The 24,571-nt window shown below is 37.4% G+C and overlaps 1 pseudogene; it reads right to left on the reverse strand.

Moving 5' to 3' along the window:
• Positions 1-8,773: 8,773 nt before the first annotated feature.
• On the reverse strand, positions 8,774-9,272 carry LOC127122386 (expansin-A1-like; annotated as a pseudogene).
• Positions 9,273-24,571: the final 15,299 nt, after the last annotated feature.

Raw genomic sequence — 24,571 nt, forward strand, 5'->3', positions numbered from 1 at the left:
GGGAATGCTGATGGTCCACAGGGAGACAGACAAAGGGTAAAAACCAACTCGCTGGGGAAAATAATCCTGCTGGAGAATCAGACACACACTAGAGAGTATTCAAAGTGAAATTCGATGAACGACACTTATAATACAAGAGATTTCGGCAGTAAGTTCACACATGACTTACTAAACCCGAATAAGAAAAATTTCTACAACAAGTTCATACATGACCTGATAACACTGAAATAATCATAGAGAAAGATTCTTCAAAACAGGTTCATACATGACCTGGTAATACTGGAATGAAAGCTCAACAGCAGGTTCATACATGACCTGACAATGCTGGGGAATATCAAGAAGTTCTGACAGCAGGTTCAGACATGACCTAACAAACTCAGAAAAATTCAAAAGGAGTATATCAACAGGTTCATACATGACCTGATGACCAACTTGAACATTTTGAGAAAATTTCCACAACAAGTTCATACATGACTTGACGACACTGGAATATTCAAAGAATTTTCAACAACTGGTTCAAACATGACCTGACAAGGTTAGGGGATATAAAAAGGTTCCATAAATAGGTTCAAACATGACCTGATAATACTGGAAAACGTAAAAAGAAAAGTTCCATCAACAAGCTCATACATGACCTAACAACATTGGAAAATTCAAAGCGTTTCGACAATAGGTTCAAACATGACCTAAGAATATTAGAAAACCAAAGAATTTTTAATCAATAGGTTCATATGTGACCTCAACATTTGGATATTCAAAGAAAGTTTCACTCACAGATTCAGACATGACCTGACGACACTTAGAAAAAAAACAAAGGGAGTTTTATCAACAGGTTCATACATGGCCCAAAACACTGGAAAATTCAAAGAAAATACATCCATAGGTTCATACATGACCTGACAATATTGGGAAACATACAAAGCAAGTTTCATCAACAGGTTCACACATGACCTGACACATTAGAATACATCTGACAATTCTGGAGATTTCTCACAAGTAATTCAAAGATTTTGGAGATTCCTAACAGGGAATTCATGAAAAACAAAGATAAACGGGAGTCTTCTTATAAGTACATCATCCTCGCAAAAGGCTATGATAATTCTTTACAAAGAAATCAAACAAAACCAACATCATTGGAGTTTTCTAACACGAAAAAACCTCCAATATTCTAGGAATTCATCAAGATGATGAGTCATACATGACTTTCACGGAACCATCAGGAAAGACAGGGTAATTAAACTCTCTGTACGTGCCAACAACAATTGATCTTTTAACCTTAAGTAATGGATTACAACCAACTTTTAACAGATTTTGCCCACAACAATTGGACTTTTGACCGTAAGCAATGGATTACAACCAACTTTTAACGGATTTTACCAACAACAATTGGACTTTGACTGTAAGCAATGGATTACAAACAACTTTTAACAGATTTTGCCAACAACAATTAGACTTTGACTGTAAGCAAAGGATTACAACCAGCTTTTAACAAATTTTGCCAACAACAATTGGACTTTGATTGTAAGCAATGGATTACAACCAGCTTGCCAGCAACAACTGGACTTTAAACGATGTTGGCAACGACCAAACTCTAGATACCAATCACGATTGTATTTACAAATGGAGTGACCGTGATGCCAACGAAAATTGGGTTTAAAATGAGTTCTAGTGACCACTGAGCATGGAATATTGCCTAGTAACAACCGAATTTTAGGAGACACCAATGAGTCTTGAAATAATTCCAGGGAGTGGCATAGAGGTTCTGGAAGTGCGTCAGAACAAAATGACATGTCTGAGAATTCATCGGAGAGTAAAAGAAACAAATTCTGGAAATGCATCAGAATTACAAGTGATATTCCGGAAATACATCAGAATACAGACACATTTGGTAATACATCAAGGAAATTCTGTAAATACATCAGAATACAAGACATACATATTTGAGAATACATCAGATAAGTGGGGAAACAATCTGGAAATACATCAGACATGTTATGGAAATACATCAATAAATGAAGGAGTAATCCGGAAATTCATCGGATAATCCAAACAGGAATTGAACCTCATGGACAAATTTTTTGATAGGTGCGAACTGAGTTGGATTTGAAAATGACTACGGAAACCAGATGATGGTTTAAGGGCACCAAAGAAAAAATACAATTAGAGGTCAAAGAATATAAGATCGACAACAGGACCTGGGTCAATGCAAAATGAGCACAAAGTACATTTCGGCTATGCATGATTTGGATTTTTTATGCATGATATATGAATGACCAGGATATGAAAATGCTGACACTTGAGTGGACTGGGAGTTTGTAAAGGCTTTTTATGGAAGCTCATGATTCCTTAACACCGAGAACTCAACCAAATATTTTATGATAGATGTTGTCAAAGGAGAATTCTATCCAGCTTGGCAGCCACAACTTAGCCAATGGGATCCTTTTGGAGGATTAATGAATCGTGCTGGCATAATTTTCGAGCACTCGTCTCAAAATCAATAGTTGTTGACATATGGCAGAATTTGTTTGAGTAACTTGAAAGCATGAAGAAAAAGGTTCTGCCCCTCTGTGGCTCATCTTGCCCCAGTCTGTTGGGTCTTTGAAAATGTTCACCTTGAAAGTGGGTTTGAAACAGCTTGACATGAGACGATCTCAAGATGGCTTGCCCCTAAGTGTTTGAGACTTGCAGTGATCTGACCCTGATTAACCAACACCTGAAATGGTAGACTTTTGATTGACTGTCTTTGGATAGTTGGACTCAATGAACTTTTGAGGTGGCTTGCCCCTGTCTGAGTCTTGAAGCAAATTACTCTTGGCTAGATGACCCTTAGGGTGATTGGCTTGGATTGACTGATACTCAAAGTGATTTCCCATGACTGGACTTCTTTCACCTTATCAAGTTCCTCAACTGTGTATTGTTGGAATTTCTTTAATGCTAAGTGTTGACTCGCAAATAAGATTGTTCATTCCAAAATGGTAATTTTAATGCAGTGTTTATGCAAAAATTTGAAATTAGAGTTTATTGATATGAACGGGTGAAATACAGTGAACGGGTCATTGATAAGAACACAATGATGATCAAGTCATTCACAACATGTAAGTCTGTGCCATCAAATGGTTAACAAAAATCATTTGGAGTCAGGTTAACACAACCTTGTTGTAGTATGCTTTCAGAATAAACTCTGCCTCAATTAGGTCTTTTACGGATTGTAACGTGGTCTGGTTCACGGTTTTTTGAAACAAAAGGATATAAGGCTTAAAATTTATTTTTTACCCACCCCTTCTTCTTGATGATCTCCAGTTCCTATGTTCAGTTAATTCAATACACGCATTTGACTTCGAAGGTGCGAAAGTAAAAATGAGGATTCAATGTGGAATTTTCTTGAAATGGCAGTCACCTTATTTTGTTTTTGTTGAGAATTTAATGACCTCTTTTGATTGATTTTCTTTATCCCTGATTTTGCCTGGACCGCTTCTTTGAAGCTTTCGGTCCATCGGGATGCCCTGACTTTTGCCTAAGTCATTTTGTGGTGTTTGACTTAGCGGACTTTTTCTGTTTTTTTTACGTGTTGACTGCCAGGTTATTAGTGGATGAGGATCAACCAACACTAATTTTAGCTTTTCTCAACTTCTTCGACACCTCAACATGTGCGTGGAGGATAACATGTTGTTGAACCTAATTGGAGGGCGTACATATGGACGAATTTTTCGAAAGATCGAATGCACGGTCAAACTATCTGAACACAACTACCTTGCCCCAGGTTAAGATTAAGGGTTTTAGATCCGAAATAAACACCAACTTCTAGGCTCAAAGTGGTTGACTAGGGATTAACTCCTTATCTCTTCAGTGTTTGGGGATTTGAAACAATGCCTTACATCATCGGCAAGGTTTTATTCAAAAGCATACCACAACAATTTTAGGTGTTTCATTTCATCATCCTCCTTCCAATCTTTGTTAACACAACGGTTTGATAAACAAAAGTGAATGAGAGGAGTATTTTTGTTTTTAACATAAATGAAAAACGAGTGAATACGAATGGATTAATTCAAAAGATGCATAAACATTTCATTAATCTTACCAATTCAAAGAAAACAACAATGCTTAAAAGCAATTAACGATCAACATGCAAGGAAACTATAAAAGAAGTGTTGAAACAACCAAATGATTGCAAGCTTTAGGGAATGACTTCTTCAAACTTGATCCATTAACTTGTGGGGACACCCCTTGCGATCTTCACACTTACCCGGTCGATGGGTTAACCTTTACCACCAAGCTTCCTTCTTGAAAGGCTATGTACCCATTGTCAATCAACTGTTGTACTTTGGCTTTGAAAGCGTTGCAGTCTTCGGTTGAATGCCCTTCTGATCCAGCATGATATCCACATTGCACATTTGGGTCATATCCGGGTGGGTAAGGTTGTGGAACCGACTTAAGAGACTTGCGAACTACCAAAGAGTTTTGAATCAGAGGTTGTAGGAGTTGGTTATATGTCATGACGATTGGATGACGAGGAGGATTTCTTCTTTCCAAGTTAGTTTGAGGCCTATGCTGATTTTGATATCTCGGGCCTTGGGCTTGTTGATTTGGATGAGGAGCAAACCAGGATTGTTTGTAATGAAGACCAAAAGGTAGCATTTGCTGGAACGACACTTCGGGCATTGCTAACTGCTCATTTTCAGCCACTTGAGGGTTGGGATCAACAAACTTTTTGATATTGGCACGACGATCTTCAAATTCTTTTCCTTCAATCTCATCGTTGAACGCAACCCTCTTGGATCCACTACTCACTTCTCTTTTTCTTTCGTTGGTATGGGTCGTGACATTAGAAATCTAAGGCGATATCTCAATGCTCTTTCCAGGAAATGATGATATCTCATTAGCCACATCCCTGACCTCTTACTTGTGGTACAAAACCTTGAGGGGTTTCAGGGGTCCTTTCCCTTTCTCATTACTTGGCCCAGAAATCAAGATATATGTACCTGAGCCTTCCTCCTTGAGTGTTGGTGACCTTATGTCAATCAGTCTTTGCAGCTTGAGCTTAAAACTCTTGCATTCCTCGGTGGAGTGCCCCATTGTTCCAGTATGGTATCCGCACTTGACCTTCGGGTGATCTTCTTCAAAGACTAAGCTCTTTTTGTTAATCAGTTCTCGTACCAAGGCTTTCAGCGCTAAGCAAGAATCTAGGTCATGTCCCACTGCCCCTTTATAGAATTCACATGTTGCATTTGCATTGTACAATGGAAGATATGGTGACGTAGGTGTGAGAGCTCGAGGGGTCACCAAAGCATTCTGGATCAGCTGTGGGTAGAGCTTGCTATATGGTACCGGAATCGGGTCATTGTGATCTTTGTTCCCCTTGTTCTGATTCTGATTTTTGCTTTGAACATGACTTCGGTGATTTTGAGGAGGAATAACCAGAGGATGTTGATGATGACATCCCGAGGGAGGGTCATATGTCGGTAGATGAGGAGTTGTCACATAGAATTTCCCCCGACTTGGGGTAACACCGGATGGATATGGAGCAGTAGCTCCCTCCGTTGCAGGAATGGGTATGGGATGACCCTCTTTTCTCAATAAGGCTTGCAGGGTTTCCACGACCCATCCCATTTGGCTCTCCAAAAGGTTGAGTTCCTCCTCCAATGCTTTTTGACTTTTCCTTAGCTCGTCCATCATCTCTTGAGACATGGTTCTTTATTCTAAACGCGTGTCAGGAATCACTTTGCTGATTATGGACAAAGGATAGATGAGTTTTCTCTATTTTGTCTGGAAAATGACATGCATTATGATGAGATGCAGATGCAATGGAATGTGAATGAATGCAATGCAAGCCATACATATTTGTTTTTCTTCAATACACGGGTTCAAAAGTCTGAGGTAGTGATGAATCTGATTACTTTCCAAGAATAGGTTCTCACCGGGTATGATCTAGGGTTTCAAAAAAGTTCCTAGAGTCATGGATCCATTAGACTGTTTGTTGCCTATGGCAACTTACTTGTCGGGCATCAACTCCATCCAAAGAATCTACTCTAAGTGAGTTTCTCGCATCGATCCAACGAGAAATTCATCTCGCAGACCCACACTACGCAACCATCTTTCCTAGTTGGACACATGATTAAGGTTCTACAAATGGTCCTTAGAGTCATGGATCCTTATGAAAATATCGAAGCTTACGGCAACTTACTTGCTGAGCGACAACATCCTCTCAAGAATCTACTCTAAGTAAGGTTCTCGCACTGACCCAACGAGAAATTCATCTCGCGGACCCGCACTACTCAACCTCGTCCTATCTTATGTTTTTACTCGAGACTCGGGTAAAAAGTCTTTCCCACAAGGTTTGTAATCAAAGTATCCAAGTACCAAAGCATAATGGAACCAATACAACATATTTATAACAATATGACAATAAAGATAGCAAAATCAAGAAAGAAAATCCACACAAGTAAACAAACAAAGGCATAAAAACGACCTAACTAGGCTTGACTCACATAGGGAGTCATTCCCCAGCAGAGTCGCCATCTGTCGCACCTCAAAAAAATGAGAACACGACCTAGCGAAGCGCAATCACACGCTCGCATGATGGACTGAACAGAGTCGCCACCGAACTTTATTTATTCCTAAAACTGAAAAGGGAAATATCGATAAAACCCAAGACAAAACGACAATGATTATGGTCGTCGCAACCAAATCAGGGTTCGGGAGTCGATTACGCGAGGGGAAGGTATTAGCACCCCTTACGTCCGTTGTACTCAACGGGAACCATTAGGTTAGTTGTGTGCGTTAATGTTAGTTTGAAATGTTAGGCTTTAATTTATTAAGTGGGAAAGAAAGAAAGGATGAGAGGAGAATATTTTTGGATTTTTAACGAAGGACTAAACCTAAGTTTTTTATTAGTGGGCCTGACAAGATTTACAAATCCTGCTCCTACGTATCTCAACAGAGAAATCAAGGCTTACGTAGTTCTGGGTAGAAAATATTTGTTTGTTGGTCGATTTTAGCAAAAGCTAAATTGTATTAATCGAAGAAAACATTGTTTTACCCAAAACAGATGAGGAGCGGACGTATACCACACATCGAATGGATTTACAAATGAATGTTCGGAAAAACGTCACTTATCTCAACTCAACAATTGTGGCCGAAGCATTGCTTTACATCACCTTAAAACAAAGATGTCTTTCGTTTAGGAAAGGTTTTTTGATTAGTCGCACGACGGCGAAGAAAAGAGTTTGATTGGTTGGATGTATCTTGAGTGATGGCGAGAACTTGGATGAGCGAGATATCAATCTCGAATCCTTAACTCAGGAGTGCGTGGTATCCACCACGTTCCATTTCCATCTTTATTGAAAGGGGTTAAGATAGGAATTAAGTATTTTGGAGTTTGAAAGACGAGTACTTATGACTTGCAAGCTCTTACAGCTTGGGTCTAATACTCGGGACTACGTCTGGATATTTCACCCAGGTAATCTTTTTCTTTAGATTTTATTGAGAAAAATACGTTTGAATATTTACAAATATTTTGAAGAGAAGCCGAATACTTAGGGCTTAAAAGCTCTTACAGCTTGAGCCCAATATTCAGGATTATGACTGGATATTCCATCCAGAATAATCTTTTTCTTCCAATTTTATTAAGAAAATGTTTTGAAATTAAATTGATATGACCAATATACAAAAGTCTGGAATTATTTATTCGGAAATGATTGAAACTAGTTTAGAATTGATGTAGATTAATTTTTGAAAACATGGTAAAAAGAGTTTTAAAATTGAAATTGTTAGTGGGACCGAATGCAACATCAATGAAACTAAAAAGCGAATATTTACGTGTATGAAGTGAACGTGGATAGATAATATCTAAATAAAATACCCAACACATGAAAATCGATCAAACCAATCGTCAAGTAATTTACTAATTAAATGAGAATTAAATGTCTTCATCAAAGAAATTGTAATTAATTAATTAACTATAACAAAAAATGCATTAAATGATGACGGTTTACTCATGGAAATGGGGTGTCAATGGAAAAATATGGGCATAAAGCCCAATCGCATAAAAAAATCACAAAATAAAGCAAATATAACCTAAATTAAATAAGTAAGTAAATAATAATATAAGAGAATGGATCTGAAAAATGGGGTGGGATGGTGCACCACATCCACCATTTATCTTGAAATCCAGGACCAACCTATCACAAAGGGACACGTGGCAATGCATTGAAAGAAGGAAAAAGTAAACCAACCTCCTCTTTATCGTTCCTCAAACGGCTCCTCTTTCAGAAAGAGAAAGCAAAACTCAATGCCTGGTTCCTCTTTTTTCAGATTCACCTAGTCCCTCGTGAAACTTTGTTCAACTCTGTTATAAATCTCTCACTCCTACAAGCTTCTCTACTTCGCCGATCCCTGATTGTCGCCGAAAACCGTCAACGGCGGAAGCTTGTTAATGGTGGGGTTTGGGTATTCCAAGCGGCGGTGTGGCTTGCGGTCAACTTGAAGAAAGTGGTTTATGGGTGGTTTCACCCGGTGGTTATGAGCGGTTCGGATGTTGAAACTGACGATGATTTCGTTCCTTTCCCTCGTTCTTTCTTCGTCTTCTTCTAATTTTCTGGATTTTTATTTATCTCGATATTGTGTTGTTCAGTTGTGGTTGAATTTTGGAGGTTAGAATAAAGGTTGATGGGTACGTGTGGTGGTGCTTGTTACAGTGTCATGGAGCGTTATGGTGTCTGAAGGTTCTACTCATGGAGGAGTTTAATGACATGGGTGGGTGATGTCTGCTGCGGAACTATGTTTGTTGGTTGTGAATATGCGACTGGGATTTCGATGGAAGGCATCGAGACCATGTAGCTGGAGTAACATTATTGGAGACCACAGTTCGACCTTCACTTGTTGTAACCTTGAAAGGCAAGCTTTGACCGTTAACATAAATGTTGCTTTGCCAGTTTTGTCCCCAGTTTCTTGACATAGAAATCCAACCAGTTTTTTGACCCTTTTGATGGAAGCAGCAACCACATCACCAGCACCACCAACGTTTGTGATAAGAACAAGGTTGGAGTAAGAATGTCCATTGATAGTGAACCTTATACCTCCCTTTCTCCTGCATTATTAGGCAAGGCATTGTTTGGTGGACAGAAGTTGGTAGCAGTGACAACAATGGAGCCAGGAAGGCACCATTTATGGTCACCTGCACAATTAATTTCATAGCAAGAGCCATAACTTAAACCGTTGTTGAAAAGTGTTGTGCTCAAAGCAGCAGCGTTTGTTCCATACCCTTGACTGTGCAGGTTTTGTAGTATGTTTTAATGGTGAGGCTGTGTTAGGCGTGGTTGCATCGTCGGCATGTGCGTGACGCAAATGAATGGTTCATATTTATTTCTTCTATCCTTGTTCTGTTTTCAAATGAACTCATTATTCTGCAGGTTCTGCTGGTTGTTGGTATTGTGATGGCATTTGAAAGTGTGTGGCGGTTTTCACGATTTTTATGGTGGTAATATTGGTTTACAATGATGTTGAGAAGGGAAGATTTATGGAAGTGTTGTTTTCATGGAGGGACTATGGTGGTGATTTTGTGAGTCTGTTTGGTTCTGTCACAAGGAGTTACATGAAGGATTACGTTTTTGAGTGAGTGTGTTGGAGTTGTTGTTGTTGCAGAAAACACCGGCAGAAAAGTGAGTGTGTTGGTGTTGTTGTTGGGTTTCAAATGGTTATGGTGATTGGAATGTGCATTGCAGTGGTTGTGTAGAGGAATAGGGGTGTCGTTTTTTTTGTATGTTGTAGGTGAGTTTTTTTTGTTTTGTGGTGATGGTTTTCTACCTAAGAAAAAATCAAAATGTAAGGACTAACATGGTTTTATACATGGTAGAAGAGTGAACCAGTAATGTGAAAAATAAAGTGGTTATGTTGAGAGAGGGATAAAGGGTTGTCTTTGTTTTGGTCTCCACCTCCTTTGAGTGTATGTTTGTAAACTTTCCTAAAATGCATCAAAGTAAAAAGGAAACCATTTGATGCCATCAAAATAGAGACATTGAGATTCCTTCATTTTTTGTCTGCGTGTGCCTGCAATATCTTGGCTTTTTCCATATGTATAGAAACAAATTCTTTTTATGAAAAAGGGGTTCACTTATTGGTTTTTATTGTAAAAGGAATTTGAAATAATTAAATTAAAAGAGAAATCAAATTGTTTTAAATAATCAAAAATAAAAACAAAAATATAGACAAATATGTTTAATTATTTTCATTATTTTAATTGAAAAATTAAAAAGACAAAGGACTCAAAATAAAAAAGTTGGACGCAAACGTGCCTTGAAAAATAAAATGAATGCACCAAAATGATCAGTGCAAAATAAACTTATTGGAAAAATACAACGTTTCTTTTAATTTTGAAATAAATTTTGACCGGTTAAACAGGCTTGAGCTGATCAAAAAGTGGCCGAAAAATTAGCTGAAAGATAAGTCGAGCATACTAGATTAAACTATGCGAAATGTAGATTAATAAAGTTGATGTCTGGAAGCTTCTTTTTAAAAGTTTTCGTCCACTGATTTGACGCACACCCATCGATTAATTCAACCAGTTTGCCTGTAGATCCGAAAAAAATTATTTCGACTGATATTTTAGGCACTATGCGGTATGGAATGCATGGTATGCTATGTAGAGATGCAATAGCTATGATGAATGTATTGAATCAACGATTCAGGGTCAAAATTGGGGTGTGACAACAATTATATCAATCTTGAAGAGAAAAGGCATCAAATAAAGATGGCCTCATCCAAGCTTATCCACTTCAATGATCTTCTTCAAAATAGCCTATGTAGCAGATGAATTCCACAAGTCACAGGTTCAACATAACATCTTAATAATGATCAATGTTGCAGATGAATCTGGAGGGATCTTGAATGATGTATCAAATGAATTCAAGCTTGCGAGTTCTTGGTCTTCAACAAATTGGCATTTGCCAAGTCCATTAGCAAAGGAATGTTGTCTAGATTCTAAGTCCAATTAGGGAGATCAAAACAACAATCCACTCAAAAGACTTTTAGGGTTTTTGTTATTATTATGTGCATTAATGGTCAAAGACCAATCAAATAAACAAAGCAACAAAGTATATTACACAATATGGTTCAAGTGGACAAAGTAAAAATTGCATAAACATAAACAATTAGAATGATTTGTACAATGAAAAATGGTAATAGAACAATAAAATAAATTGCATTAAAAGTAAAAGCTTGAAAGTAAAAGTTAATGGTTAGTAAGTTAATAGTTAGTTTTGTTTTGCTTTTTTGATGTTAAGACATTCTTTGGAGAACACTTAACCCACTTGCCATAAGCATGGATCCTTGAACCAAAACATCTTCCAAAGGAAGGAAAGAAGGCCAAGTTTCCACAAAATACCATGGAAGAGGGGAGACTTACAATCTCACTAACTAGAATGCTTATGCCTTTTATGTCACAAATTTAGCGCTATGTTAAGCAATCGTAATTGGACTTATGCAGAAGTCACAACTATTTGAGGTCGGGCAATAAACTTTGGGTGTTAATGCATGTTGGAGACATAGTATTAAGAACTATGCGCATTAAACATACCACACACAAAAATATGCAAAGAGTGTGACCTAATCTCATCCATACTCATGTTAATTTTTCAATCAACTAGCATTAGGACTTTGAGATGTCATTGGCCAATGGAAATGAATGGATGAAGAAGGGGAATTAGATTAAGAGTGGGAGGGATGAATGAGATCACAAATTGGTCAAAGGAGGACTTTTACCAAATTAATATTATTCATTCATTTTGGGAGATGGAATGTACATTCCATCAATCCCCTAAAGCCAATAATATTAATTTGACAAAGTCAAATCAACCTTGACCAAGGCCTAACAACAGATGAGAAACTCAAATAAGTCAATCCAAATGGTCAACACAATTAAAATGACATTTATTCAATTAAAAATATTAAAATAATACATTAAATTCAAATATGTTTTGTCCAAATCCTAAAATCACATCAAAATACCAAATAAATGGCCATGTGATTTATCATAGGTCAAACAAGGTCAAAGGACCTTGGATAAAAAAATTCATAATTTTTGGACACTTAAAAATATTTTTAAACAATTAAAAACAAATGAAAATCAATTAATTCATGAAAAATATTTATAATGATCCAAAAAATAATTTTAATTCAGAATATGAAAGAGAAAAATATTTGAATAGTTTTGGTGAAAGTCCCATATTTTTTGGATCAATATTGAATTTAATATGAATTATTGAAGAAAATGAAATAAAAAGGAAAATCAGAAATTGCAAAAATACGTGGACCATCAGATCTCCCTCATTAATTGAGGTGGCAGAACGGCTCAGATTATAACATGAAGCAAGGATCACACGGTCTAGACTTGAGACAACTCATCACCGGAGCCAGAGCTCCGGTTGTCTTCTCCGGCGAGCTTCGCCGGACTGGTCATCACCAACCATCACCAAAAATTCAAACAGGGACATGATTTTAAAGAGAAAACATCATTGAGCACGAATATCACCTCAGTTTCTTCTAATTCCAACTATATTGAGAGATATGTTGAATTGAAAAATGAGGTTCATGATCTGAGTTGCTTCGATTTATCATCAAGACAACTCAAACACCTTGCCTACATTGGTAGGACTTCAGCCAATACAATAATCAAGAGAATTGAGCAAGAAACAAGGAGAATCAAAGAGATCAAATTTTCTTCAAAATACCTTCAATGGAGGTCTGAGCTTGCTAGATCTTGATCTGAATCGTGTTTTGCTTCACTCCAATTGCTTGCAGAAGAGGAATGGAATGGATTAGAATCAAAGGACTCCTGGAGAATTGAATTCCAAAATAGTGGAGATTCAAGCTCAAATTCAAAAAAATTTCTCAGGTTTATCCTCTTGATATGAAGGGTTTTCTGTAGGGAATCAAAGGTTACGCAGTGTGTGTCTTGATTATGAGCAATTAAGCTTCAATTTATAGAGAATTCAAGTGTTAATTGTACACTCCATTCAAGTTTCCAAAATTGGCAAAGTGATGTCAGCAGCTGCATGGGCGCGCATAGGCCCATCAAATGATTGCTGAAAGTCCAAATTTGAAGTTCAGATATGTTGAAGCAAGCTTGGAATGCAAGGAAATTAAACATTGATACTTGAAGTTGGATCCATGACACATGATACCATCCTGTTTAATCCATGTGCAGCCTATGCATTTCTCATCCAAAATGCATGAAATTTAGCTCTTTGGAAAGGTGAGATCAAGAGGAACAAGTTTGATGTTGAACACATTTTCATTTGGAGCTTGGAACTTGGAGATATTTGAGGTGGAAGTTTGGAAAATTTTGACATATTGAAAATTTTCTAAGTGTCAAGCCATATGTCTCAATATTCTACCTTGCTTAACTTTTTATGGGAGCTTCAAATGAGAAACGTGTCTTCATCAAAGTTGTATCCCTCTCAAATAACTTCAAAATAGTCACCAATTTCATGTCATTTGGATTTGAAATGATAGAGTTATGCATTTTTGAAGTTTGGCAAAATCACTTGATCAATGGTATAAGTCAAAAGTGACCTATAATGTAGCCTCATATCACATGTGCAAAGAAGTTGAATTAGCTCCCAATCCAAACATAAAAGTTGAATTAGACACATTGAATTTGATTGTGAAACTTGGAAATATTTCATATCATAAAAACTGAGAAAGTTATGGCCTTGGGAAGTTGACTTTCAGATTAGGGTTTAGACAAAATGACCTATAATGTTTCAACATAGAAAATGATTTTACAAGCAAAACAAGCTCTAGGTCACAACATGAAAGTTGTTTATAATGTCATTTATAGTAAGGTTTATCTTATAATAATTTTCATATGGTGAAAATTGTAGGAGATAGGGTCTAGGGAGACCCAGTTTTGATCAGATGAATTCATCTGGCCAACCACCATCAACCAACTTGCTAATTTCCAATTCTCTTGAATTTCTTGCCTCATGGTAGATCATATATGCATAATATGATGAATTTTGATGTGTCCCTTGAGAAATTTGATCAGTTGGTGAGATAGATTGTTGGAGAAGTTACTCAAGATACCAGTCAAACTAGGGTTTCCAAGGCAAATCACCTTCAAACTTTTGAAGCATACTTGATCAATATGACATGTAGAAACAATTGGGACTCATATATGATGCTCATAACCATTCTTGAATCAATTCTTGATGGTGCTCTTTGTTCATGAGGGTCTTAAACCCTAGATGTGATCAATGAATCAAGGAAATCATGTCCCTTACCTACAAAAGAGTTAAACAACTACGAAGACATTTTTTTTGGTATTTTGGTTAGTAAAAATGATAAAATACAAGTATGATATAATCACAAAGTGCTTGGTGATCTCTCCCAAAAAAAACCCAATGAAAAGGGGTAAGGAGGATGCCAAGGTATGATCCCAATGCTAGTGCTTGTGATGAAATGCATGAGGGATCTTAGGGTCAAAATTGGGGTCTTACAACAAGTGTCACCAACCCTGGACACTTGTCACCAGTAAGAAAGGGGGGTGTCATTTGTTCCTATGCGTGAAGGTGCATCAACTTATCATGCGACCCTCCATGCTTGTTATCCGATCCAAAGACCAAGTCAGATCCCCAAATCTGACGGTCCGGAGCATCTTTTGGTCAACGCGGTTGACTGGGTCTCCTTGGACCCGTTCTGAAATTGAAATGGGCCGCCTCACTCAAGGCCCATGTTTATTTTTCCTGTTAACACCTCCATTTGACCTGAGTCTGGAAGCGCCCACTTGGGCTTAATCTTTATTCAGGGTCCATTTATTTTTTGTGTGTCTTTTTTATCCTTGTTTGGCCCATTGTTTGTTTTATTATTAGTTTTATTGCATATTTTCATTATTTCTTTTATTGTTAATTGGATAATTTTATATTTTTTAAGTATTTCAAATTCGATTTAATTAATGTTTTGGTTAATTTTTATAGTTTTATTTAATTTAATCATTTTATTTAACCTTTTAATCAACTTAATTAAAAAATTTATTTAAACATTTAGTCATGTATTATTATGAGATTAGTTATGACTTGTCATTTTTGTACTTATTTGATCCCTTAGCTTGCATCAATTAAACCGTGCGAGATACTTCATTATTAGAAACCCATCGTCAATCACCTCAAATATTTACCAAAACTAAAAAATTAGCAATCAATTCTCGATTTAATATCAAACCCATTTCCATACCCTTGTAAGTCGATCGCTTTTAGCATCGCCATCAACCTCACATAGCTTACTCTTGGGCTTTCTTACAATGAGACCTATTTGATTTTAATTAATCGAGTAAATGATGGATTCACTAAATAAAATCCAATTTATTCACAAAAAACACAAATTAAAAACCTCGATCCAATGTCGAGTATTTTATTTAAAATTAATTAAAAAAACACCTAATCACAATTAAATGCCATTTCGTAATAACGAAACAAAAAGGGGGATGGTTTTGAGCCTTCAACTTCTCTCCTCAATTGTTTGAATACGAGTTCTCTTACTTGGTAAGTTAGACAATTGTCGTTTCTCTATAAACTTATAAACCCGATTAAATCAAAACGCTCTTATAATAAGCTAAATGAAAAGGGAGAGGACTTTTAGCCTTCAACTTCTCTTCTCCATTGTTTGAATACGAGTTATCTTACTCAGTTAGTCGAATAATTGTCATTTTTCCCCAAACTTTTAACTTAATCAAATCATTTTCACAATAAACCATACAAAAAGGGAGATGGTCTTGAGTCTTCGATTCCGCTCCTCAAATGCTTGGATATGAGTTTTCTTACTCAACCATTCGAGTACTTGTCGTTTATTCTAAAACACATCCACCATACATAAACCTATTTTCATAATCACTGAGATGAAACAGAAAGTGGTCTAGAGTCTTCTATTCCCTTATCCGATTATTAGGATACGAGTTGTCTTACTCCACTATCCGAGTATTCGTCATCCATTCAAAACTACCTTAACTATTATCAAACTCCTTTCACAATTAAGGATGAAAAGGGAGATGGTCTAGAGCCTTCGATTCCTCTCCCCGACTATTAGGATACGAGTTGTCTTACTCGACTAGACGAGTAATCGTCATCCAACAAAAATATGTCAACACATCAAATCTATTTGTCCTTGCCCCCCGTGCAATCGAAACCAATTAAACAAAACATCAAACATATTAACTCAACTTGTCCCCCCGTGTGATTAAAACTCTTTTCAGAAAGAACATTGTTTAATCCCTTCTAACGCGCACAACAAACTAGTGTTTAAGCCTCCGCCGAGAGTAGACAAGCCAACGTTTAGCCTTTAGAACGCGATCTAAACAGGCGTTCACTAAAAGACACCAACCAACCGTAGTTCCCTGAACTACGAATGATCTGACTTCCTTATTGCACCATAAGGATACGTAGGCACGAGATTGCGAGATCTTGGCGAGCACACTAATAAAAAACCTCCCTTTTATCCCTTCTGAGGTTCCCATCCATCTCTATTCAGTTTTATTATCACTCGAAGAAAACAAACGACATTTAGTTAACATTCAAATCACAAATTAAACTAAAAGGTTCCCGTTGAGTACAACGGACGTGAGGGGTGTTAATACCTACCCCTTCTGTAATCGACTCCCAAACCTGAATATGGTTGTGACGGCCATTATTCAATTTTTCAAAGGTTTTATCGATATTTTCCTATTCCTTAATTGGGATAAATAAAGTTCGGTGGCGACTCTGTTCGAACTAATTTTTTCCGCGACCATCGCGAGGAATCGTATTTTTCGAGATGCGACAAGTTCTTCTTCTGTGCATCAGCCAAGCTGACTCACCATTACAACACTCGTGCTAATCAACCAAGGATCATTGAGCATATAGAGAAAGAGAACCGAGATCTAAAGGATGAGATCCTCAGGTTAGCGGCACTGATGGAATCTGTCATTGCTGCACAGAATCAGTCGTCACCAACTCTTGCAACTTCTCCTTAGAGGACTGTCATTTTTTAGGTTGCTACCTCAACTGTTCTTGTTGCTGCTGTCAGTCAACCCTTTCTTGCTATGCCTGCTAGATTCCCTTGGGGAATGCCACCTAACTTTGTGATAGAAGGGTATGCACCCACATATGTTTCTCTGCCGGCATCTAGCCCGGTCATGTCAGTGCCACCTCCTGTTGTTCACACTCTTCCTCATGTTAAGGACACTATCTACCACTCTGAGCCATCTGAGGGACCAAATGTATATGAGAAGATGGATGATATGAAAGATCAGTTCCTCGAGATGCGCAAAGAGTTGAAGACTTTGAGAGGGAAAGATTTGTTTGGGAAGAGCGCTGCTGAGCTCTGCCTGGTCCCCAATGTTAAGATCTCGGTGAAATTAAAGGTCCCCGAATTCGAAAAGTACAAAGGGAATACTTGTCCGTTGAGCCATCTTGTGATGTATGCCAGAAATATATCTACTCAGACTGATAATGATTAGTTGATGATTCACTATTTCCAAGACAGTTTGATTGGAGTTGCCTTGAGGTGGTACATGGGTCTGGACAGTGCAAGCGTCTGTACTTTCAATGACTTAGGTGAGGCTTTTGTTAAGCAGTATAAGTACAATATAGATATGGTGCCTGATAGAGACCAATTTAGGTCTATGTCTCAGAAGGATAAGGAGACATTCAAAGAGTATGCCCAGAGATGGAGAGAACTGGCTGCCCAGATTAGTCCATCTCTTGAGGAGAAAGAAATGACAAAGATCTTCTTGAAAGCGCTAAGTTCATTTTATTATGAACGTATGATCGCAAGCGCCCCCAATGATTTTACCGAGATGGTAAACATGGGGATGAGGCTAGAAGAACGAGTCCGTGAAGGACATTTGTCTAAGGAAGAAGCATCATCCAACAAGAAGTATGGTGGGAGTTTCTCCAAGAAGAAGGAGGGAGAAACTAATTCAGTATCAGTGGGAAGGCAGATGAGGCCTCATGCCAGAAAAAGTTCTCAATCCCGTCAACATCAATATCAAGTTTCCTCAGTAATTCTGGTTTTTTCCAACAATAACAATCAATCAGTTCCAATTCAACAACAACATCAATAGTAACCGCAACAAAGAACCAACAACAACAACAATAATCACCAACATAATTTTGAGAGGAAGAAGGTCTCCTTTGACCCTATTCCTATGACTTATGAAGAATTATACCCATCATTGGTCCTTAAGAATCTCGCAAATTACTGAGCCACTTCGATGGTGGTTCAAACCTGATTTACACTATGCTTTTCACCAGGGAGCCCTTGGCCATGACATTGAAAACGGTTACCCTTTGAAATATGAGGTTCAAAAGCTTGTGAAGAGTGGTATGCTGTCCTTTGAAGACAGAGCACCGAATGTGAAAGCTAATTTGTTGCCTGCTCATGGTAACGCTTTTGTCAACATGGTAGATGGTTGTCCTGGTGAGTTCAAGGTTTATGATGTTCGCCATATCAAACAATTTTTAGTAGAAATTCATAAAGACATATGTTTGGTCAGTGAATATGAGCATGATCATAATGGTTGTGTGATTTGCAGTGTGAACCCTCGTGGATGTGTCATTGTCAAGAAGGATATTCAAAAGCTGATGGATGAAGGGCTTATCCAGATTTTCCAATCCCGTCATTTGGGAGATGATGTGAATATAATTGTACTGGTGTTTAAGACCCATGAGCGGGTAATTGTTTAGTTTGATAGAAGCAATAGTAATAATCTTAATAGATCGGTATCGCCATTGGTTATATAGTTAGCGTTCCCTGTTTCGTATGCATCCGATAAAGCTGTGCCATATCAATACAATACCACTATGATTGAATATGGTCGAGAGGTTCCTCTACCAGTCGCAGGGTCCGTGGTGAATATTGCAGATATTACGAAGGTGACTTGTAGAGGTCGTGTGTTCAGTCAAGTTTTTTCGAAAGAAGTAGAAGATGTTTCAGCAAGTAAGAAGGCAGAGATTCCAGTGGCGAATTCGGTTACTGCTCCAATGTGTCAGTCTGGTGAATCCAGCAAATTGAAGGCTAACGATGATGATGAGGTGTTAAAATTTATTAAAAAAAGTGATTTCAATGTTGTAGAGTAGCTGCTCCAGACTCCATCAAAGATCTCCGTGTTGTCACTACTGATGAATTCTGAAGCACATATGGAGGAATTGCAAAAAGTGCTAGAGCAGGATTGTGATGAACATGATGTGATCGTGGATCAGTTTGACCACATAGTTGGCAAAATTACTGCTTGTAATAATATGATCTTTTGTGATGAAAAGCATCCCGAGGAAGGCATAAATCACAATTATTCGCTGCATATTTCAATGAATTGCAAGGAGGACGCTCTGTCCAATGTGTTGGTTGACACTGGGTCATCTTTGAATGTGCTTCTGAAATCAGCTTTGTCAAGACTCTCTTATCAAGGCGCCCCAATCATGTACGTTGATGCTGAAGAGGAGGTTGGAACGTCGTTCTAAGCCTTGTCTATTGCTGATGAAGTGAAGAAAACTGGGGTGCCCATGTCTTCTTTGAAATATGCACAAGAGGCTATTCAGACTGGCATCATTGACAAATGGGGTCATGTCGTAGAGGTTGCTGAGAACAAGAATATAGCTGGATTGGGATTTCAACCAGGGCCGTTCAAAGCCAGAGTCAAAACTATGCAGCCAATTTTCCGCAGTGGAGGGTTCATTCATGGGAATGAACGATACTGAGCTACCATTATTGAAGACAATGGTGATGAAAACGAAGCTTGCGCCAACTTTGTGACGCATGGCCAAATTTGCAACAATTGGGTTGTTGTTGACGTTCCTACTGTTATTCATTGTTCTAAGTAATTTGTTTTCATTTTAAAGAAAAATCCTTCTCCTATGCCTAAGGGAGAAGTGAACATTGTTGGCCATTTTCCTTATTATCATCAAAAAATACAATTTTATTCATCCACATCTATGATGTTTTGTTTTTACATTTTTCTTTTTCTGAAAATGGTAATCACAAAAAACATAAATAAATAATAATCTTCCATCTGCATAATATTTGTTCGCACTCCACTTCTCTAAAATTAAAATATCAAATCATTATGCAGGTTGGTTCTCAAACCCATTGAATACAATGATCCTACTCCTTCTCCGAACTTTGATTTCCCTGTGTTTGAAGCTGAGGAAGTGATTGATGATGAAGAAGTGTATGATGAGTTATCTCATTTACTTAAGAATGAGGGGAAAATCATTCAGCCGTTTGAAGAGCAGATTGAATTAGTCAACTTGGGTTCTGAGGATGATATGAAGGAAGTTAAAATTGAGTCTCAACTATGTCCAAAAGCTAAGAAGGGGTTGACTGATCTTCTTCGATAGTATTCCAATGTATTTGCTTGGTCATATCAAGACATGCCTGGGTTGGATTATGAGTTTGTGGAGCATAGATTGCCATTGAAGCTAGAATGCTCGTCAGTCAAGCAAAAGTTGAGAAGAACTCATCCTGATATGGCATTAAAGATCAAAGAGTAAGTGTAGAAGCAGATTGATGATGGTTTCATTGTTACCTCTGAGTATCCGCAATGGGTGACCAACATTGTGCCCGTTCCTAAGAAAGATGGAAAAGTGCGCATGTGTGTTGATTATAGATATTTGAACAAAACTAGTCTGAAAGATGATTTCCCTCTGCCACACATTGATATGTTGGTAGACAATACAACTAAGTTCAAAGTCTTTCCATTTATGGATGGATTTTCCGGTTATAATCAAATCAAGATGGCACCTGAAGATATGGAGAAGACCACATTCATTACGCCCTAGGGAACATTCTATTATAGAGTGATGCCTTTCGGTTTACAGAATGCTGGTGCAATATACCAGAGAGCTATGGCCACTATTTTTCATGATATGATGCATAAAGAGATTGAAGTTTATGTTGATGATATGATTTCCAAATCAAGTGATGAAGAAGAACAAGTTAAGAATTTGTTGAAGTTATTCCAGCGTTTGAGGAAGTACAAACTCAGCTTGAATCCCAATAAGTGTACATTTGGTGTCCTTTCTAGTAAGTTGTTGGGCTTTATTGTCAGTGAGAAGGGTATTAAAGTTGATCCTGCCAAGGTCAAAGCAATAAAAGAAATGCCTGCACCCAAAACTGAGCAGCAAGTCAGAGGTTTTCTCGGCCGCTTGAATTATATCTCATGATTTATATCGCATATGATTGCCACATGTGCGCCTATATTCAAGCTTCTTCGGAAAGATCAATCTTGTGATTGGACCTAAGATTACTAGAAAGCTCTTGATAGTATCAAAGAGTATCTGCTCGAGCCTCTGATTCTGTCTCTTCGTGTTGAAGGAAGACCATTGATCATGTATTTGACTATGCTTGATGAGAGTATGTGTTGTGTTCTTGGTCAGCAAGATGAATATGGAAAGAAAGAGTATGCAATTTACTACCTCAGTAGGAGATTCACCGATTGTAAGACTCGGTATTCTATGCTTGAGAAAACATGTTGCGCATTGGCTTCGGCTACTAAGCGTATGCACTAATATATGTTAAATCATACTACTTGGTTGATATCCAAAATGGGTCCAATCAAGTACATTTTCTAGAAACCTGCCTTAACCGGGAGAATTGCCCGTTGGAAAACGTTGTTATCTGAGTATGATATTGAATACCGATCTCAGAAAGAAATTAAAGGTAGTGTCTTGGCTGACCATTTGGCTCACCAACTAATTGAAGATTGCTAGTAAGTAAAATATGATTTTCCTAACGAAGAGATTTTGTACTTGAAAATGAAAGATTTGATGAACCATTGCTTGAAGAAGGGCCAGAACCTGGTTCCCTTTGGGGCATGTGTAACGGTAAATTCATGATCATCAAGCTATGGATAAGCTAGACGTCAATAAAACCAGAGTCGCCACCGCACTTTTATTGTTTCTAAAGGAAAAGGGAAAAGTACGAACAAAACTGAAAAGATAAGAAGTTTTCAAATAAAAACTAATAAAATGCCAGAGATTACAGGTAAGGGGGCTGGTTACACAGAGGGAAGGTGTTAGCACCCAAAGTGTCCTATCTACTCCTAGGGAGCCCTTTCTTGTGTGCATATGTGTTTTTGTATAAAATGATGTTTGCAATAAATAGAATGGAGAGATGATAAAAGAATTCATTAATTATATTTTTGTGTTTGACAAGACCTTCGGACTTATGCCTACGTACCAACATAAAATGAGGGATTAAAACCTCATAGTTCGTGGTATCATGTTTAAAGTGAGTGGATTACTTTTAAAAAAATATAAGTTTTACAAAGGCATAAGAGGCCTAAAAATGGTTTGAATGAGTGTTAGTTCTTTTTGGCTTTTGAAATTTTAAGTCAAGTATAGTTAAGTTCATTTACAAATTTGATTAAGAAAGGAGTTTTAAAAAATGCAATGGCAAAAGGCCAAAGTTTCTAATTTGAAAAATGGTCTAAGTTTAGAAAACAAACACAATCAAAGAAGATTTTTGAAAGGAGGGAGAGATTTGAAATTAAAGAAATGGGGGTGAGATGAAGAGACTAATTGAAATTCTGGTATCAGATATAAGATGTCGAAGGTAATGTTACGACACTAATATCTGTTAACACACAATGGATAAAAATACAGAATTGTAAAACAAATCACACAAGCAATTGTTAACCCAGTTCGGTGCAACTCACCTACGTCTGGGGGCTACCAAGCCAGGAAGGAAATTCACTAAAATAGAATTAGTTCAAAGACTATCCGTACACTTCAACAAGTTACAGTCTTTCTCACCTAATCTCTACCCGTGCAATTTCTACCTAAGCACTCTTAGATATGAGAACCCACTCACTTCCCTTACAATCACACACCAGTGATTTTAACCAACAATCCCTTGTGAAAAGAAATTACTTTTCAATTACACACTCTTGATTTTACTTCACAGTTTCAATCAAGAAGACACACTCTTGATCTTGCTTCACAGCTTTGATCAAGAAGACAAACACTTTTGCTTAACAGCTTTAGAGTGACAAATTACACCCACAAATCAGTCCAATTCAATCATCAATGGATGACTTGAATGACCTACAAGTCTTACGAATAAACAGACACAAACCCTAGCTCTCTCTCTCTATATTTTACTCAGTCTTGGTTGTGTGTTCAAACAGGTTTTCTAAGTCCCCTTTTATAGAAGCATTCTGCTGGGCTTGGACATCTTGAAAACCCTAAATCTATTTTCCAATCAAATCTTTTTATAACAGCTGGTTAGATCTCTTTGGAAAATAAGTAAATCTGGTTGTAATCCATGATTGAATGCGCCAGCTAATCAGATCTTCAATCATTCAAAGATTGCCATTAATTGTACAATCATAAAACACCAGACATTCATACTGAATGTTCTGTGTACAGGATGTCATGACATCGGGTCTGACATCCTGAAAAAATCCTGCATAATCCAATAATTCCTTTTATAACTTCCAGTAGGTACAACCATATCAGATGTCATGACCTTGTGTATGTCATCTAAAACAATCCTGCATGAACATGTCTTCCATTTAAGCTCCAGCAGGTACGCCCAATATCAGAAGCCATGGCATTGTATGTGGCATTCTGAAACAATCCTGCTTGCACATGTTCTTGAACTTCAGCAGGTACATAGGATATCTCATGTTAAGACATCACATATGACATCTTGTGAACACTCTTTGTTTTACCAAAATTGCTGCCAACACTTAGAATCAACACTAATCCTAAGCACAAATTTAAAAGTTAAGAGTTGAAAAGATCTGACCAATATCATATAGACCCCCAAATTTCTCTTGGACTTTAGAATCAAGCAATATCAATACACAAACAGCAAGATGAAAGCAAGGCATCAAATATAGATAGCCACATCCAAGCTTAGCAATTCCATGATCTTCTTCAAAATTTCCCATGCATCAGATGACCTCCAAAGGTAGGCATTAAAGATAAGTTCAAAATAACAACTTTAATATGATCATGTTGCAGATGAACTCAAATAGATCTTCATCATTGTATCAGATGAATATTCACTTCACAAGCACTTGGTTTTATGAAAGTTGGCATTGGCCAAGTCCTTTTGCATATGGAGTGTTACCTAATTCTAAGTCCATTGTCTCAGATCAAATCCAATAGTCCACACAAAATGTTTTTTAGGGTTTTTGTTCTTATTATGTACATTAAGGTCAAGAGAACAAAAACAAACAAGTATATACAAACACAATATATCATAAATTATGGCCCAAGTGGGCAAAGTGAAAATGGCATTAAAGTAAACAAATTGAATGGTATGAATAATGGCAAATAAATAAAGCTTGAAATTAAAGTACATAAAAGTAAGTGGCTTGAAATTAAATGTTAGTTGTTAGTTGATTAGAAGTTAGTATTGCTTTTGCTTTGGTTTTGTTTAAGTCATTATTTGGAGAACACTCAACCCACTTATCACAAGCATGAATCCTTGAACCAAGACATCTTCCAAAGGAAGGAAAAAGGCAAAGTTTCCTTACAATACCATGAAAGAGGGGAGACTTACAATCTCAATTACTAGAATGCTATGCCTTTTGTGTCAA

The sequence above is a fragment of the Lathyrus oleraceus genome, chromosome 2 (genome assembly GCF_024323335.1).
Source record: "Lathyrus oleraceus cultivar Zhongwan6 chromosome 2, CAAS_Psat_ZW6_1.0, whole genome shotgun sequence".
Taxonomy (NCBI): domain Eukaryota; kingdom Viridiplantae; phylum Streptophyta; class Magnoliopsida; order Fabales; family Fabaceae; genus Lathyrus; species Lathyrus oleraceus.